Here is a 20,200-nt window from a genome sequence, read left to right as displayed (position 1 = left end):
ATTTTATGCTTTCCTGGATAAAAGGAACTTTGGGTATCTTCTAAAAGAAAAATTGTTATAGAAGATCATGGTTGGGTTGGGTAGAGAGCGACAAGAGAGTCAAATAACATCTAAGACCTCACGTCGATTTTCGAATCTAGTAGTCCATTTTTTCTGCATTGTTTTTGTATTTTAGTAATTGCTATTGACCTTTTGATATGTATATTTTTTGAGAGTTAAGTTCTACTTTTGTAGTTTCCGTAGGAATCCTAAAACTAAAAGTTATGTGAATATGGTAAGGGACGGCAACAACCCACCCCATCTGCCGAATGAGCTTAGGTACCAGAGGATTCCGCCCGCCGATATTCCCAAGCCAGGATAGTGTGTGAGAGAAGGGCTAGCTGTCCAGTGGATAGCATAGGCCCTGAGTATTCGTCATATACCGCTCCCCTCCACATACACGTCGCACATTACAGAGCAAGAGCTCACAACACTAAGGCAGGGGCAGATGTCTATCACACAGTTTTATGAGGAGGTTGAGAAGAAACTTACACTCCTAACAAATAAGACAACTATGACATATGAGACTGACCATGCCCGATATATGAATGATAAATACAGAGCTGATGCCCTACGTGTATTTGTTTCCGGGCTAAAGAGAAACTTAACTGATGTGCTCTTTGCTGCTCAGCCTAGGGACTTGCCATCAGCCTTGGAAATGGGACAGGAAATAGAGGCAAACCACGAGAGGCATGCCTTTGCCACACAGTATGCCAGGTCTGTAGAGGAGAAACATCTTAGACAGGCCCAGAGTCGTCCATTACAGAAGACACCCGAATCCAACCACGAACAGATACTTAAAAAGGGGTGAAAAAATCCATTTTTTACCAGGGATCAAGGTCAACGAACCGTTGTTGATAATATACCATTAGAGAAGATGGACGTAGATCCAACATTGTCGAAATTCCGTCAATCGACAAATTTTCAGCGTTCTCAGGGTTCTTCCGCGCTGCAGGCACTGAATGCATAGGCGGTGAAGAAAAAACGGACTATGAAAGTGATGCCGTGCATTTTTTAGGTGATCTTCCCTGCTTCCGTTCATCCAACGAACAGTAGCGGGGGAACCACGAAAGTTTCTAGTTGACACGGGGGCCTCTAAAAGCTACATCAAGAGAGAGATTGGGTGGCCGACTTCAATTCCCGTTGATTCTCCATTTACTGTCAAGTCGCTTCATGGGTTTGAAAAAATATAACATATATAATGCCAGCTTTATCTTTGCGGTGTAGAAAGCCCTTTCTTCCTATTACCCGGACTTAAAACTTTTGACGGCATAATTGGCCTTGACCTGTTAGCGCAAGTAGGTGCAACCATTGATCTTTAAAGCAATTCTATTAGATTTCAAAAATGCGCTCAGGTTAACTTTACGAAGATTGAGGATATTGTCGTGCCCCCGACAGCGCAAGGAAGTTTTCAACAGATGATGTCTAAATACTCAGGGGCCTTTACTGACCCAGATAAGAAGTTGCCGTTCAACACAAATGTTGTAGCGACTATTCGGACAGAGGATAATGAGCCAGTATATTCCAAGCTGTACCCGTTTTCGATGGGTGCTGCAGATTTTGTCAACCAGGAGATCAAAGACTTACTAAGAAATGGAATTATTCGACCATCTCGGTCTCCCTACAACAACCCCATATGGGTTGTAAGTAAAAAGGCTCCGACGCTTCGGGATCGCCTAATAAACGCTTAGTAGTCGATTTTAGAAAATTAAATTTGAAAACTATCGCCGATAGATACCCAATGCCGAGTATAAATATGATTCTGTCGAATCTGGGAAGGGCAAAATTTTTCACTACCCTCGATCTTAAGTCCGGATACCACCAGATAGAACTTTCGGAATTGGACAGGGAGAAAACTTATTTTTCGGTCAACGGAGGGAAGTACCAATTCTGCCGGCTACCTTTCGGACTAAAGAATGCCTCAAGCATTTTTCAAAGGGCAAAAGACGACGTCCTCCGGGAGAACATAGGAAGGATCTGTTACGTCTATGTGGATGACGTTATTGTCTTTTCAGAAACAGAAAAGCCATCAAGAATTTTAAACAGCCAAGTAATTTGTTCGAGCTGAGATCGTTCTTGGGGTTAGCAAGTTACTACCGATGCTTCATCAAAGATTTCGCATCGATAGCGAGACCTTTGACAGAGTTACTGAAGGGTGAAGGTGGTAGGGTCAGCAAATACCGTTCAAAAGGCATTCCGGTGAGCTTTGATAAGCACCAGTTAAGCGCATTTGACAAGCTGAGAAACATTCTTGCTTCAGAGGACGTTATTCTTCATTACCCAGATTTTACGCGACCATTTGATTTGACAACTGATGCTTCATCCTTTGGTATAGGTGCAGTCTTGTCTCAGGGAAATAGGCCTATAACGATGATTTCCAGAACGTTGAAAGATAGGGAATTAAATTATGCCACGAACGAAAGGGAGTTACTGGCAATTGTATGGGCCTTGGATAGTCTTCGTCACTACCTCTATGGCAAAAGTGACATTAACATATTTACGGACCATCAGCCCCTTATATTTGCGGTCTCCGATAAGAATCCTAATTCAAAACTCAAACGTTGGAAGGCCCGCATTGAAGAAAGTGGCGCAAAGGTCATGTATAAGCCAGGAAAAGAAAACTGTGTGGCGGACGCTTTGTAGCGACAAGGTATTCACATTTTGCAAAGTTCAGCGGAGTCGGATCGAGCCACTATTCACAGTGAAGAGTCGTCAACACTTGTCATTGAGGCCACGGAAAAGCCACTTAACTGTTTTCAAAACCAGATCGTATTGGAGGAGGCGTCCACGTCAAATAAGCGACTATTTATAGTGTTTGGTACTAAGACTCGCCATCAAATTGATTTTTCTCATTGGGAGACATTAGTGGACTTAGTGAAAGACGTAGTAACGCCCAACGTCGTGAACGTCATACATTGTAAGCTTCCAGTATTGGCCCGTATTCAGCATAGTCTGGTTCGGCTCTTCCCGGCCACTAAATTTTGGTATTGTAAGTCTTGGGTGGCGGACGTTATCAAGCCGGACGAGCAAAAAGAAATACTAGTTGTGGAGCATAACAGGGCTCACAGAGCTGCCCAGGAGAATATAAAACAAGTGCTGCTCGACTATTATTTTCCAAAAATGGGCAAAATAGCGGCTGAAATCGTTCTAAACTGCAGGATTTGTCAAAAGGCAAAATATAATAGACACCCATTAAAGCAGGAATTAGGAATTTCCCCAATACCATCGCGGGTGGGAGAGATGTTACACATGGATATTTTCTTAACAGGGGGAAAGTACTTTCTCACTGCTGTCGATAAATTCAGCAAGTTTGCGGTGATCCAGCCAATAGCATCGCGTGCCATATTAGATGTGAAAATCCCAATCCTTCAACTGGTCAATTTTTTCTCTAATGTTAGATCGATTTATTGCGATAATGAGGCATCGTTTAACTCCGAAACTATACGATCCATGCTGAAAAATCAATACGATACAGTACGTCATTTGACAGTACGTCAAATGGACAGGTGGAAAGATTCCATAGTACTCTTATAGAAATTGCCAGGTGTCTAAAATTGGAAAGAAAAATAGACGATGTCACGCAGTTATTTCTTCAGGCGACTATAGAGTACAACAGGTCCTTTCACTCTGTCATTAATAGAAAACCTGTTAAGATCATCCATGCTGGTGCTGACTTAGCCCCGGATATAATTATGAACCTTAAAAAGGCGCAGCAGGAGCAGTTAAATCGCAACAATTCAGCTCGACAAAATAGGATATTTAACGTAGGTGAGAAAGTTTTAGTAAAAACCAACAAGAGATTGGGAGATAAGCTTACGCCTTTGTATGTCGAGAACAGGGTCGATGCTGATATTGGGACAACGGTCCTAATTAATGGGAGGGTGGTCCACAAGGACAATATTCGATAAGGGCCACCAAAAAATATTGTTTCCTAGGCTTTATGTACCAAATTGTGTTAGGTACCCAAAACTCTGATAACGTCTTACCATCGATTTTGAATTGTAGGCTCAGAAGAACGCTCACACAACCGTAGTCAATAATTTAAATTGAATATTATTATTATTATTATAAAGAAATAACCAGCAATTATAAAGTGCGGGCAATTTTTGCTTTATGTTAAGCAATAGCTACAATGGCCTTCTGCTTAATATCTATTTTATAATATGTATGTAATATGTGTTATGTAACAGTGAGATAGATAGGTATAGTACGTAATTTGAGATTTGTGACAATGATGGTTTTTTTTAACTTAAACAGGTATTTACAGGTATGCTAGTATGTATATAAATCTATGTGCCTACTTGTTCTAGTTATGTACAGTAAGGTTAAACTTATATGTTATTGTAAAGGTTTGTGGATTTAAGGAATTGGATAGTTGTGGTTATATTCATGGGGTTTACTATTTCTTCTAAAGTTTTTTGGAGGAATTTACGTCTGTGTTCAGTGTAGTTAGGGCATTCAAGGAATATGTGTGATAGGGTAAGGTTAAGGTTACATTGTTGGCATGTGGGTGGAGGTGTTTTATCGAATAAGTGGCTGTGTGTCAGTTTAGTGTGTCCCATTCGGAGTCTCATAAATTTAATGGTGTCTATTCGAGAAATAGTTGGTTTTAAAAGTTCCATGTTGTTCTCTTTTTTTGTGTTTATAAGTTTGTAGTGAACTGATGTGTTATTCCATATAAGGTAATTTTGGGCTTTCATGTGGTTTTTAATGTATTTAAGGGTATCTGGTACGTTGTAGTTTATTTCTGATATTAATGGCAGTGCGGTTGCTTGCTTAGCAGCTTGGTCTGCAAGCTCGTTGCCAATAATGCCGGAGTGGCCTGGGATCCATATCAAAGTGAATTTAAATTTGTATTTATAGATAATTTTTCTAATTTCTAATATATAGTAGGTACAGTTATTTGGGTTTTCTAATGCTGTAAGGGCTGAGAGTGAGTCGGTGCATATAGCGGATTTTCCTATTTCTTTTTCGGCATATCTACATGCGTAAAGAATGGCTGCTATTTCAGCAGTGAAAATGGATGAATAAGGTGGTAGGATTTGCTGGGTTATGATGTTATGTGCGGAGGTTACGCTGTAGGTAACTCCATTGGCAGACTTGGAGCCGTCTGTGTATAAGAATGTGTGGAGTTTAAAGGTATCTTTCAATTCTTGGAGATTTTGATTGTAGACTATCGGTGGAGTGTTTGGTTTTGTTGATGTGTGTAAGGATTTGTTTATTTTAGAAAAGTTAAAGGACCACGTTGGCGTGGTTTCTTTTTTGTTTGTTATGGGGATTGGGTGTAATAGTAATGCTTTGCAGTGGTCAATCTCTTTCTTTCTTTGCGGTGGAAATCATTTTAAAGTTTTTTAAAATGGCATGCTTAGTTCTCTGATCTATTGGTCTTATGTTAGCTTCATATAGCAGGTTGTTTATCGGTGAGGATCGAAATGCTCCGAAGGCTATTCTAATCGCTGAGTGGTATATCGTTTTTATTTTATTAAGTTTTGCTTTGGGTGCTTTTCCGTATAAAAATAACCCGTAATCAATTTTTGACATGATAACTGAGTTAATTATATAAATAATAGTTTTAATGTGGCAGTTGAAACTAGTGCTTGAGAGACATTTTATGATATTTAGTCTTTTAGAAATTTGTACTACTAACTGGTCTATGTGTGTATCCCATTTATAATTATTAGTTATAGTAACACCTAATATTTTTAACGACTTTTCGTTTTTTAAATTGAATGTGCTATGTATTTTGAATTTGCATTTCTTTTTGCGACAGACGTGTAAATATTTGGATTTAGGGATGGAAAGACTGGCTCCAGAGTAGTTGCACCATTCTTGAATGTCTGTTAGCACTCAGACTGCACTCCCTTTTAAGCCTGTCCTTTCTTCACTTAACGAAAAAAGCCTGCAGCAGATAGCGGAGTCGCAATTGCTTACAACCAGTGCCAGCTGCAGCAGCGTTAAACTGCTTTGCGTTCTGCGTATTGATAAAGATAGAGATTTATCAGGCGGCGAAGCAGTGCCTCGATAGTGGTGACTCAAATCCTTGCTAACTTGGATATGGCCGAGGACGTCCATGTTTTGAAAAGGAGAATAGTTAACAATGCAACGGTGATCTAAGATAAGAGCACGACGAAGTCTTACGAAGGACGCTGGTCGACGGCTGTGATCTGTGCGAGTTAGGGTTACGATTTAGCTCTCCTTCTCTTACGTTTATTAGTTCTGAGCTGAAAGCCCAAGAATAAAGGCATCTCTTGTAAATCGTGTGTGCTATTTTTTCTAATCACCGTTTGAGTAATAGCCGGAGCCACGACCCGGCTACCAGCTTACAGGAAGGGGATCAGCAGCATCATCGTCACTGATCGTGGCCACCACCTGATCTGGATCGGTGCTCTGCAACTTTTTAGGAGCGCAGAGCCAACTACCAAGTGACCGACCGTTGTGGGTAGCAACTTGCCGCAGCGGTTACATCAGAACTAACACTTCCGTGAGGAACACGTGCCACGGTGGAAACCTCCTGCAAGAGCTGTGCAGGTGGAGAATATTGTGGACAAACACGCTGCCACAACATTAATAACATATCTTATATAAATACACGTATGTATGTATAATTTCATAACATAAATTTTATTTAATATATATTTACTGCTATAATTTTATTATAGAGATAGGGCGGTGGTAGTCAGATAATCTAGCGTTGCTAGAGAGTCTGATACCGATTTTCCCTTTCTGAAGCCCATTTGACGACTATCGAGTAGCTGGCTGTTGGAAACTAGCCACCATAGTCTTTTGGATATTATTTTATCCTTAACTTTGGATAAACAGCTATTTAAAGATATAGGACGATATGAATGTATTTCTGTTTTGTTTGAGTTCGGTTTTAATATTGGGATAATGTTACTAACTTTAAATTGCTGTGGAATGTGTGCGTTGAGGATATTGTTATAGAGTTTAAGTAGCCTTTGCATTGACGCATCTGGTAGATTTTTTATCATTGGGTAACTGATGCGGTCCCTACCTGGTGTTTTACCTTTAAGTTGGTTTATGGCGCTTATTAATTCAATAATAGAAATATCGTATTCTAAGGGTTGGGTTAGAGAGGATGTACTGTGGGAGAAATTGTAATTTATGTTTTCTTTGTGAGATCTAAAAGTAGGGTGGAAGTTATCATTGAGTGATGCATTTGACCAGAATTCACATAGGGCTTTGGAGATGTCATATTTATTTGTATGGGTGTCGGATGTGTTACTGGGGTTAATGAGACAATGGATCTGAATATTAGTTTTGAGGCCACAGAATCTATTGATTTTTTTCCATATTGTTGGAATTGGAGTTTGTGGATTTATATCTGAGGTAAATTCGTGTAGGGCTTTGCGTTTTTTATACCCTTGCAGAGCAAAAGGGTATTATAATTTCAGTCAGAAGTTTGCAACGCAGTGAAGGAGACACCTCAGACCCCATAAAGTATATATATTCTTGATCAGCATCACCATCTGAATCGAAATATGTATGTACGTCTGTCCGTCTGTCCGTCTGTCCGTTTCCGCGCAAACTAGTCTCTCAGTTTTAAAGCTATCTTGCTGAAACTTTCCCAAAAGGTGTGTAGTTATTGCACGCAGTATATAAGTCGGAACGGGCCGGATCGGCCGACTATATCGGATAGCTCCTATACGAGAGAATGAAATTAAAAATTCTTACTCCGTTGTTTTTGATCAGATCGACTTGAATTCTTCAAGATGGCGTTTTCTAACTGTTTTTGAATTTCGGATTAAATTTAAACAAAATCGGATAACTCTATCATATAGCTGCCATAGGAGAGATCAAAAAATATATATAGAATTAATTGAAATAAATTGATAGCATCGTTGTTTTTTATCCCACGAGCATGATTTTTTGAGTATCAAGTTTTTTAACTAGCCTTGGTTTTTTAAAAAAAATTTCATAAAAATCGGACAACTATATCATATAGCTGCCATAGGAAAGATCGAAAAATCTATATAGAATTAACGGAAATAAAATGATAACATCGTTATTTCTCATCAGAAAATCATGATTTTTGGAATATAGAGTTTTCTAACGACTCTTGAATAGCAAATAAAATTTCATTAAAATCGGACAACTATATCATATAGCGGCCATATGAACAATAGTCAAAAATATGGAAAACTAATAGAAAAGTCGTCGTAGCTTTGATGTTCTTTAGCCTTTGTGTATTCTGTTCGAAATATTTGATGACTGCAAGGGTATATAAGCTTCGGCTTGCCAAAGCTAGCTTCCTTTCTTGTTTTTTTTTTTTTTTTTATTACGCGCGTAGTCCCACGGCCCACTTTCCCGCCCAACCGACCGAGGGGCGACCGCCGTGTAACGTACGGCACGATTCGCGATAATTTTGACGCGAAAGAAAAGTTAAGTTAAGTTAAATTTTATTTTAATTTTAAATTTAAAATAATAAATTCACGAGAGGAGAGTCGCGACTTAGAGAAATAAGAAAAAGGCCGAGGAAAATTAGGAGGAAGACAATAAGATCTAATTTTGAGCTAAAAAAGTCAACAGAGATCGCTTTAAGAACGGCAGAGAGTCAGAAATAGATATAATAGGATAAAGTCTATTATAGTCAGAACACAATACTCTGTAGGGATCATGCAGCTCATAGTTAGATCTACATTGATTTAAAATTAGGGGGATGTAATTTCTGGTTAATCTACTTGGAACAGAAAAGTTTAGCCTGCTAACTAAGTCGGGGCTATCAATTTTACCACAAATAAGATTAAACATAAAAACTGTTCCAAGCATCGTTCTACGGTTGGCTAGGGATGGTAAATTAATTATAAGTAGTCTACTAGAGTAGGAGGGTAATAAAAGGTTTGCATCCCAATTTAGGCGCCGTAGGGCAAAAAAGTAAAAATTTTTTTGGACCGATTCAATACGATCCGAATGAACTCCATATTGGGGACTCCAGACCGGTGATCCGTATTCAAGAATTGGACGGACAAGCGAAATAAATAAATTTTTAGTTATGTAAGGGTCGTCAAATTCCTTTGCCCACCTTTTTTATAAATCCAAGCACACTCCTGGCTTTATTCACCATAGACGAAATATGGATGGAAAATTTTAATTTTGGGTCCAGAAGAACACCAAGGTCATCCACCTGAGTTATTCTCTCCAAAGAGCATCCACTTAAAGTGTAAGCCCCCGTATCGGTGTAGCAGATGTGAGATAGCACTTGCAGGGAGTGCTCAGTATGCAATAATTTGGACAGGGCATACTGGAGTCAAGTCAGCCTAAAAAAAAACTGATACCGAGGATCGAACGAAGCAGGCGGAACTCTTCTGGTTGCCTATATTTAGCTCAGTTCGGCGTGTGGGGGTGGGCTTGCTCCTTCTTTTCCTTCGCGACTGCTCACTTACAAAAATTTTAAAATAAGAGTTCCTAATTAGACGAGACAACTGGAGCTGAACTCCGAAACACAACAAAAGGCGAATTTGTCCATTGTGGGAGGATCAAAGATGTTAATAGATCCTACGCGCTCTCTACCCACCCAACCAATTGGATTTTCTGCGCGATTAAAAATTGTCGAAAATCCCCAAAAATATTTAATTCACATTATTTTAATTCACCAGGTCCTCAGGAAATCAAAACTAACTTTACCAATTCATTTCACTTCATTACAAATTTTATTCATTTTAACTGTCTATTACCTATCATCCTAAACTTTATTGTCTTTAACAAGCACTGTATAACAAGTTACTAATATAAAAGAAAATTAACAAAACTTAAATCCTAAGAATATAAGTATATGCAATGTAGAAATTTTAAATATATGTGGGTATGCGTAGTTTCATTTGTTCTTTCTTAATAATTTTATCTAAGTGTAAGGCATTATTCAAAATATTCTCGTATTTATTATCAAGGTGTGTGATTAGTAAAGGTGGTGATATAGATTGATTTTAATATGTTTGTGGTTTTATGTTCATTTTAGGGTGTGTGTTTCTGTTTATTTTAATGTGGGCCAGTATTCCTAAAATTTTTTATTTATTTATTTCATTTTAGGTTATTTAATTTTTTTTTTTTTTTTTTTTTATTGTTGCTTATTTATTTAAATTTAGGTTTACAAATTCTATAATAAATTTTTTTCTACTCGATCATTTTTTCCAGTGTATTAAGTTAAGTTTTAATTTCAATATATTATTTTTAAAAATGGCAAAGATAATTATAAATTTTTTAAATGGCACAAGGAAATATGTTGCTGGAAAAGAACGGGGTTAATAATATGTAATAGAATGCGGTAATATAATATATAAAAAAAAAAAAAAAGATAATAATTTAAAAAAATAAAAAAAATAATAATAATAATAAAAGAAAAACTATTAATGAAAAATTAAACAAAAGTTTAAACAGTAAGGAAAAAGTAAAAGTTTTAATTTGCAGTGACTGCGAAACTTTTGAAACCACCCTCGCTAGGAAAGCTCATTATCTTTATTAAGTTGGCTTTACATATCGAGCTTTGGCAGTAACGCAACACTGAGAAAAATTAAGTGAGCTCAAATCAAAAAATAATGCAAATAATAATTTAAATTAAAATAAGTTTTAACCAATGACGAAAATAACCAAATAAAAAAAAGAAATCATAATAAATGAAAATATAATAATGAAAAAACTTACTTAATTAATTCCGGTGGCGAAAGATCTTTGGCGACGGTCGGGTGGAACAAAACTTTCTTGCTCCATTTTTTTTTCTCACTTTTTGGTTTCCTTCTTTTCTTTTTTTTTTTTTTTTAAAGATTAAATCGGCATGGTTATACTAAAAGTTTTTTTCTCTGTATTGGGATTTCACAAATGATAATTTTGAATACACTTTAATAATATCTCAACCGATTCTTTTTTTCTTTTCCGCAACATTTTTTCCTTCACAATTTGGCCATTTTTAATTAATTTTTAATTTTTGTTTTATACTATTATTAAGGTTCATTTATTTATTTAATTATTTCTATATATATATATATATTTTAATTTTTTTTTTTTTTTTTAACAGAAGGGAAAAAAAAGATAGATTTTAAATAACTCTAATTTATTTTTTTAGCGTAATCATTTTTTTTTTCTTTTTAATTTGTATGTGACTGTTTATCTTATTTTTTTCAGTGTGTCGGGAACCACAAAAAAATAAAAAAAAATTAATTTTCGTTTCTTTCTTGACTTCAGAACAGCTTTCTAGATATATACATGGATATATTAAAATTTTTCGTTTTGCACATTATTCTTTTCTTTTATTTTTCACTTTATATATTATTTGTTTCACTGTAATTGTTTTTTTTTTTTGTTTTTTTCAGGCTGCACGTGTTAGGTTAATTTTTGGTGGGGAATTTTAGTCATAATTTTTAAGCACTATTTTTAAGCCTGGTTTTTCTTGGCTAATTTAATTTCCACTTTCCACTTTTACTAAATTTTCCGCTGGCTGCTGACTTTTCCCAGGACGGCCGTAACCTCTCCATACAAAAATTTGTCCATCTGCCACAAAAAAATTCCGCTGCCAAGCCCTGGATTGGTTTTTTTTAAATCGAAGAGAAAATTAGGACTAGGAACACTTGAGGCGACGAATATATTTTTATATTTACCCTGGATGGACCTGGCACGTGGCAGTAGTTTTTCCTTTTTTCTTTTTGCTCACTAGCAAAACCAAAAATAAACCAGCAAATAATCTCCTCCTCTGCAGTTTCCTCAGCTTTGAGCTTTAAGCTTTATCTAAATTATGTTTTTGGTTAGCGATCGAAGGGTTCTCAAGACAAACAAAAAAAACTTACAAGTTGCTGCTGTTGGTAGTCACCTTTGGTTTTCTTCTTAAACTGAGACGTCTGGTCTCGTTGGCTGCCAATTGGAAAAGACTTGGCTTGGAGACGTAAGAGTGTAGGTGGGCCGAAGCCGGAAATAAGCCTCTCTCTCGAAGGAAAAATGACAGTGACACTGACACTGACAGACGATTTGTCAAAAGGGACAGCTGAGCCTTAGGTTGCCAGTCGGTCGTAGTAAAGTTTCGAACCTAGATGGCGCCACCCGATCTTAACAGCATATTTATGCAAAATCTCAAACTGCGAATAATAAAACCAAAAAAAAACAACTGCATACTTTGCGGATGGGAGCTCTTTATGATTTCCAGCTGCATTTGTTTTCTCAGAACAAGAGAACGAATACCAAAGCCTCTTTTATCGCATGCGACCTTTGCGTCGCCAGAGCTGCGATAAAAGTACCTTAACCTCTCATGCGATTTCGAATGGTGCCTTTAAGGCGACCATTACATCCACCCGAGAATCTGCAACTCTTAGGCAGAAGATTTGAGGGAATTATTGGCGTATATCTTTCGCGTGGAAAGTTCCAATTTCTTTGCCTGCCAAATCCTCTAGCAAATAGAAACAATTTCCAAGTTTTTTTCTTTACACGACATTTTAAGAATTGAGGGGCAAGTTTAGCATTGTAGTTTTGAGAAAACTTGCTAAGTGAAAAATTTCGACGGAAAACCTCTTGACCTTCTTTGTACGATACTGGTTTTGAACGCAAGTTGTACTGTTTGACATTTGATTCGTAAGCCTTACGAATATTGTTTTGAATGTCTTTCCGCAACAAGGCTAAATTATCTGTTCGGTCTAACGACATCCTAGGCTCTTCTAGCAAAGTTAATTTTCTCAAAAGCTTATAATCGGATCCATGAGTTATCATATCCAATCCAAAAAGAACTTTATATGGGGAACATCCCAACGACTGATGCAATGAAGAGCGTAAGGAACATGAGATACTGGTCAAATGACGATCCCACTCTTTTTGATCATCTTCTATATACGCTCGAACGGCAGCAAGCAAAGAACGATTGACTCGCTCAGCTGCGTTACTTTGCGGGGAGTATAGGGCGGTATAAACATGTGAAATTCCAAGTTCAGTCAGAAAAGCATTAAAGTCATTGGATTTGAACTGTGTGCCATTATCACTAACTATGGTCTCAGGCACTCCAAAGCTATGAAAGATTTGTGTCAGCAAAAATTCTTGTATTTTGGCAGAAGTAAACTTTTTCAACGGGTGTAGCCAATGATATTTGCTGAAGTGGTCTAAAACAATTAGCAAACCTATATTGCCATTTTTGCTACGGGGGTATGGGCCAAGCAAATCGATGTAAAGGCGTTGAAACGGTCTACAAGTGGGGCTCTGACTTCCCATTGGAGGGCGAAGAATACAATTTGGGGCTTTTGTCTGCTTACACGTATCACAATTTCTAACGTAATTTCGGACTTCAGTGGCTAAACCTGGCCAATAAAGGTGACGACGAATCTTTTCCAAAGTCTTCTGCATGCCTCCATGTGCTGAAATCACACTGTCATGAGCTTGTTTAATGACGTCAACTCTTAAACGTTCGGGAACCCAAAGTTTCCAAGACAACTTTTCCTGCTCAACCTCACCTGAAGCATGTTCAGTACGAAGATAAAGAAACTTACCTTCAGTCTTTACATCAGGGAAGCGACTAGCATTCTGACTATGATGGTCTTTTAACTTCACATAATCTAAGTCAAGAAAGGCATCTGACTCAAGGTCAATAACAGGAGCTACACTCAATTCACAAATTTCTGTATTATCATCCATAGGTATTCTTGATAGCGCGTCTGGAACAACGTTATCCTTTCCCTTTCGGTGAGAAAATACAAATTTATACTGTTGCAGTCTAAAAATCCATCGGGCGAGTCTACCAGAAACATTCTGCTGGCGCATGAGCCAGAGCAAGCTTGAGTGATCAGTCACTACTTCGAACTCTTGCAATTCTAAGTAGCAACGAAACTTTTCGATGGCTAAAATCACTGCCAAACATTCACGTTGCGTAACTGAGTAATTTCGTTGAGATCGACTCAGTTTCTTTGACATAAATGCAATTGGGGCTTCGACATTACCTTCAGTCATCTGTATTAATACAGCACCTACTCCAAAATCGCTTGCGTCACAGTGCAAGTAAAACTTTTTATCAAAATCAGGGTTGTGTAAAACTGGGGCTGAAGTTAGGGTAACTTTAAGCTGATCCATCGCTGTTTGAGCTTCTGTTGTCCATTCAAACTTTCTCTTTTTCGACAGAACTTCTGTAATTGGGCAAGTGAGGTCAGAAAAGTTATGAATGAATCGGCGATACCATCCGCAAACACCTAAAAAGCCACGAACCTGTTTTAAGTTCTTAGGAGGGGGCCAATTTACGATACACGAAATCTTCTCTGGATCCGTACAAATTCCTCCACTACCAATGACATACCCGAGATAATTCACACTGGTTACACAAAAGCTACTTTTAGCAATATTAAGAGTAAGATTAGCTTTCTTAAACTCTTGAGCTAAACGAACTAGTACAGCAATATGCGACGAAAAATCTTCCGAAACGATGCATAAGTCATCAAGGTATCCAAAAACGCAGTAACGAAGATCTGGCGGTATAACACTGTCCATCAGGCGACACATGGTTGAAGGAGCATTACACAATCCAAAAGGCATAACCTTGAATTGATATAGCGGCCTTCCCGGTACGGTGAATGCTGTCAGAAGCTTCGACTCTTCCGAAAGTTCGATTTGCCAATACGCATCTTTTAGATCTAACTTCGAAATGATGTTGGCCTTGGGTAAACGAGCAAAAATACCGTCGATGCTGGGCAAAGGGTAAGCATCTTTCTTGGTAGCATCATTGAGTCGACGAGCGTCTAAACAAAGGCGAACTTTGTTTGGTTTGACAACCAAACGCATCGGCGAGCTCCAAGGACTTGTTGAGGGCTCAATCACATCTAATTCTAGCATGCGATCAATTTCGGCATAAAGCAATTTCTCAACAGCTGGGCTAACAGGATAAAATCGCTGTTTGACTGGCCTAGCATCACCAACTTCAATATGATGTTGTATCAGACTAGTACGGCCAAGACCTTCTGCACAATTGGGAAAAAGCTGTTTTATAACTTCTAGCTGTTGTCGTTGTGATAGCGTTAAGGGGGTATGAATTGGGAGCAACAGGCTCTTCTACCTCCTCTAATATGCTAATCACATTTGGTGCGAGTGCAAAAACTCTCCAAAAATCTATTCCAAGTATCAGTCTCTGCTTGATAGAGGGGATAATATAAAGCTGTAAGGGCTTTTGCTGGTTCTTGTAAGTCAGGTTAACGTTCAACACGCCTATGACGTCTTGTGAACTGCCATCAGCTGTTTGTACGTGAGATTTGATGGGTTTAAATTCCGGAAAAACAGTAAAATCTTGATTTGCAAGCGAAGAACCTATGCAACTGATATTCGCGCCAGTGTCTAGTAAACCATTTTCTTCAAAATCCAAAAAAGTGACTGAGACGTAGCTGCGAAAATCAGATGGTTTGCCAAAGATAGAAGAAACTAGCAAATGACGAGTTTGTTGTAATTGTTTAAAGTATCTTTTAGTCCTTAAGGTACTATTTTTCGGAAGACGGGGCTCTTCATCTAAAATTCTTTTCCTTATCTCAAAATAAGTCTTCAGTCTGTCCTCATAGGGAGTATCTGAGGGGCTGGTATTCGCAGAAGTAATCTCAACAGGGTCTCGTGGTAAAATTTTCGAAACAGGTTGCAAAAGTTGAGAAATACAGCTGTGTGAATTCAAAATTAGTTCTGATTTAGTTTCGGGGGCAACCTGCTGTTGTTGGTTGCGCCCTTCTGGCGGTTTTCCGATGCTTTCCGCAAACAATTTTGACACTGAGGCTTGTATATGTTTGGGGCTCCACATCCGTAGCAAAAAATACGTCGATCAGACAGACAATCTTCCCAGAAATGACCAGAAACCTCACAATTCCAACATTTGGTATTTGGGCCTGCTTGTCGCAGAGCAGCGATCTCACTAATAGGGTCTACGTCTGTCTCGAACTCTAAATCTGAAGAAAAATCTTCCATGGCGTATACTTGTTTTTGAGAAGACAACTTTGGCTTCGCCACTCCTTCTGAGACTGTTTTTAATTCCTGAATGAGATTCTCATTCATTTGCACGAGCCTACGCAAATGTCCAATTGAGTGAACCGACTCAAACAACAATTTGCGTCTATGTACTGGTAGCAAATTATTTTTCAGGGTCTCTATCAACTCTTCTTCATTCATTTTAACTCCTGATCTATCCATCAACGAAGCTACTGCATCATAAAAAGTGGTAAAAGGCTCACCAACCTTTTGTTTGCGAGAACGGATTTGTTCCTTGCTCATAAATTCTGAGCGATAATCATTGAACTGTTGTCGTAGGGCAGTACAGAATTCTACCCAAGAAATGTGAGTTACTTGCTTATGGTATCTCCAATACCAATCACGTGCTTTACCTACAAATAGGACATGCATGTGCTTACATAAAGCACGAAAATCACTTTCTAATGTCTCATCAGTTAAGGCTTTCACTCGATAAATGAATTCTTCGACACTAAGACCATTTTCCGATCCATTAAATGTTAAATTCCATTTCTGCATAATATCGGCAATCCTACTAGCATTCACTGACGATTGACTAGGAAAAGAACCTTCACGAGAAACTGAACTTGTAACTACTTCGGCAACTTGGCTAATCTGAGGATTTACATTCAATTGTGATAGGACTCTAGTCAAAGTTTGTTCAATCATGCCTTGAATAACCGTATAATCCGGTCCATTATTCCTTCGTGGATTTGTCGGACGACCTCGTCGTCTCTGCGCATGTTGTCGGGATTCCACGGCATCACTAGGGTTTGTAGTATGACTGGCTTCTAATAATTCTGATTGTGCTGCACTATTGTTTAATGGCACCACTTGAGGGGGATTTGTTTGGGCTGTTACTGGTAATTGTGGTATATTTAAAGCTTTTGTCAATTTCCTTGTCACTGGGCGGCGAGTCATAGCAGAGGTAGAAGGACCAGCGCGTTCTGCGCGAGGTGAACAATTTCCTACTACTAATCTATACGATCCGGCTTCCAAAGTTAATTTACATGTTGGGCATTCAGAGCTTGACTCTGTCCATTGTTCTAAACAAGTTTTATGGCAAACATGCTTACAATTTGTAATATAGCATGACTGGGTATCTGTTAAGATATTTTTGCAAATTGGGCAAATATTATTTGCTAATCCCATATCAGATGGGTTTCGTTGAGGACTGTGAGCTACAGGCTTCATTATTCATTCAAAATATTTCCTGATCACGACCTATTATTGGGAATTTAAACAAATGTGAACTAAAAACAAAAAAAGACAAAATTCTCTTTCGAAAAAAAAAATTTAAACCGGGCTATTGCAACTACAAAGAATGCAAATAATTATGAGATCGAATCCAATTCTTGAATAATTTGCTTGGGCTTGGGCTATGCACGGCAGCATACAACCAAATTCAACCAAACTTGTTACTCAATCCTTAAATAAGGCTCACAACAATTTCAAACATTCTCTAAGGTACTTCAAATTCCATCAAACTTCTCAGAAATTTATCCAAAAATCAAACTCGAGCACTAAACTAACCGGCAGGGTATCCGATGAAGCAAATACGCAAGAGTCAACGGCAGCTGTGCACATAATTTTATTTAAAAAAAAAAATCCGATAGATTCTCAAAATCTAAATACGAAAGCAAACGAGCTTCAATGTTTGAGTGAATTTTTCAACCAGCTTAGCATACATATAGGCAAGCTTCATCAGCAATTGAAATTCGACTATCCGGCAGGGTATTCAAGTAAACTCGAAGGCAAGTTCAACAGAAGTACAAAAAAATCATTACTGGTTAGGCCTCCATTAGCAAACAAAGCTAATATGAAAAAAAAATTTAACTGATTCACTTCTCGATCATTATATTCTTCCGGCAGGGTAATAAAGTAAAACTCAAATACGCAAGTTCAACAGAAGTCTATAAATAACCGCAAACTCAAAATCAAATCAAATTCAAAGCAACAGATGTTTTTTATGCTGACTCAAAACAAAGGAGTAGGTAACTATAAGCTTTAGCCAATGAAAACAACTTTTTCTCGCGAATCGCTTATAGCTCCTGGGTGGTGGTGACCAAAATCAAAAAAAATATTCGACCTTGGCCCCACGTTGGGCGCCAAAAATTTATGTAGCAGATGTGAGATAGCACTTGCAGGGAGTGCTCAGTATGCAATAATTTGGACAGGGCATACTGGAGTCAAGTCAGCCTAAAAAAAAACTGATACCGAGGATCGAACGAAGCAGGCGGAACTCTTCTGGTTGCCTATATTTAGCTCAGTTCGGCGTGTGGGGGTGGGCTTGCTCCTTCTTTTTCCTTCGCGACTGCTCACTTACAAAAATTTTAAAATAAGAGTTCCTAATTAGACGAGACAACTGGAGCTGAACTCCGAAACACAACAAAAGGCGAATTTGTCCATTGTGGGAGGATCAAAGATGTTAATAGATCCTACGCGCTCTCTACCCACCCAACCAATTGGATTTTCTGCGCGATTAAAAATTGTCGAAAATCCCCAAAAATATTTAATTCACATTATTTTAATTCACCAGGTCCTCAGGAAATCAAAACTAACTTTACCAATTCATTTCACTTCATTACAAATTTTATTCATTTTAACTGTCTATTACCTATCATCCTAAACTTTATTGTCTTTAACAAGCACTGTATAACAAGTTACTAATATAAAAGAAAATTAACAAAACTTAAATCCTAAGAATATAAGTATATGCAATGTAGAAATTTTAAATATATGTGGGTATGCGTAGTTTCATTTGTTCTTTCTTAATAATTTTATCTAAGTGTAAGGCATTATTCAAAATATTCTCGTATTTATTATCAAGGTGTGTGATTAGTAAAGGTGGTGATATAGATTGATTTTAATATGTTTGTGGTTTTATGTTCATTTTAGGGTGTGTGTTTCTGTTTATTTTAATGTGGGCCAGTATTCCTAAAATTTTTTATTTATTTATTTCATTTTAGGTTATTTAATTTTTTTTTTTTTTTTTTATTGTTGCTTATTTATTTAAATTTAGGTTTACAAATTCTATAATAAATTTTTTTCTACTCGATCATTTTTTCCAGTGTATTAAGTTAAGTTTTAATTTCAATATATTATTTTTAAAAATGGCAAAGATAATTATAAATTTTTTTAAATGGCACAAGGAAATATGTTGCTGGAAAAGAACGGGGTTAATAATATGTAATAGAATGCGGTAATATAATATATAAAAAAAAAAAGATAATAATTTAAAAAAAATAAAAAAAATAATAATAATAATAAAAGAAAAACTATTAATGAAAAATTAAACAAAAGTTTAAACAGTAAGGAAAAAGTAAAAGTTTTAATTTGCAGTGACTGCGAAACTTTTGAAACCACCCTCGCTAGGAAAGCTCATTATCTTTATTAAGTTGGCTTTACATATCGAGCTTTGGCAGTAACGCAACACTGAGAAAAATTAAGTGAGCTCAAATCAAAAAATAATGCAAATAATAATTTAAATTAAAATAAGTTTTAACCAATGACGAAAATAACCAAATAAAAAAAAGAAATCATAATAAATGAAAATATAATAATGAAAAAACTTACTTAATTAATTCCGGTGGCGAAAGATCTTTGGCGACGGTCGGGTGGAACAAAACTTTCTTGCTCCATTTTTTTTTCTCACTTTTTGGTTTCCTTCTTTTCTTTTTTTTTTTTTTTTTTTTAAAGATTAAATCGGCATGGTTATACTAAAAGTTTTTTTCTCTGTATTGGGATTTCACAAATGATAATTTTGAATACACTTTAATAATATCTCAACCGATTCTTTTTTTCTTTTCCGCAACATTTTTTCCTTCACAATTTGGCCATTTTTAATTAATTTTTAATTTTTGTTTTATACTATTATTAAGGTTCTATTTATTTATTTAATTATTTCTATATATATATATATATTTTAAATTTTTTTTTTTTTTTTTTAACAGAAGGGAAAAAAAGATAGATTTTAAATAACTCTAATTTATTTTTTTAGCGTAATCATTTTTTTTTCTTTTAATTTGTATGTGACTGTTTATCTTATTTTTTTCAGTGTGTCGGGAACCACAAAAAAATAAAAAAAATTAATTTTCGTTTCTTTCTTGACTTCAGAACAGCTTTCTAGATATATACATGGATATATTAAAATTTTTCGTTTTGCACATTATTCTTTTCTTTTATTTTTCACTTTATATATTATTTGTTTCACTGT

General features: G+C 36.8%; 1 long non-coding RNA gene across 1 annotated transcript; it reads right to left on the bottom strand.

Annotated features, from left to right (window-relative positions):
• Positions 1–11,344: 11,344 nt before the first annotated feature.
• Positions 11,345–11,947, bottom strand: LOC122320634. Its single transcript, XR_006245752.1, has 3 exons — positions 11,832–11,947; positions 11,646–11,772; positions 11,345–11,567 (listed from the first exon to the last, which is right to left on the bottom strand). It is a non-coding gene; the product is annotated as an uncharacterized LOC122320634 (long non-coding RNA).
• Between the last annotated feature and the right edge of the window lie 8,253 nt (positions 11,948–20,200).

This window comes from Drosophila ficusphila, unplaced genomic scaffold (genome assembly GCF_018152265.1).
Source record: "Drosophila ficusphila isolate 14025-0441.05 unplaced genomic scaffold, ASM1815226v1 contig_668, whole genome shotgun sequence".
Classification (NCBI taxonomy): Eukaryota; Metazoa; Arthropoda; class Insecta; order Diptera; family Drosophilidae; genus Drosophila; species Drosophila ficusphila.
The sequence above is the reverse complement of the archived record's forward strand: the minus strand, read 5'-3'. Positions and strand labels throughout refer to the sequence as shown.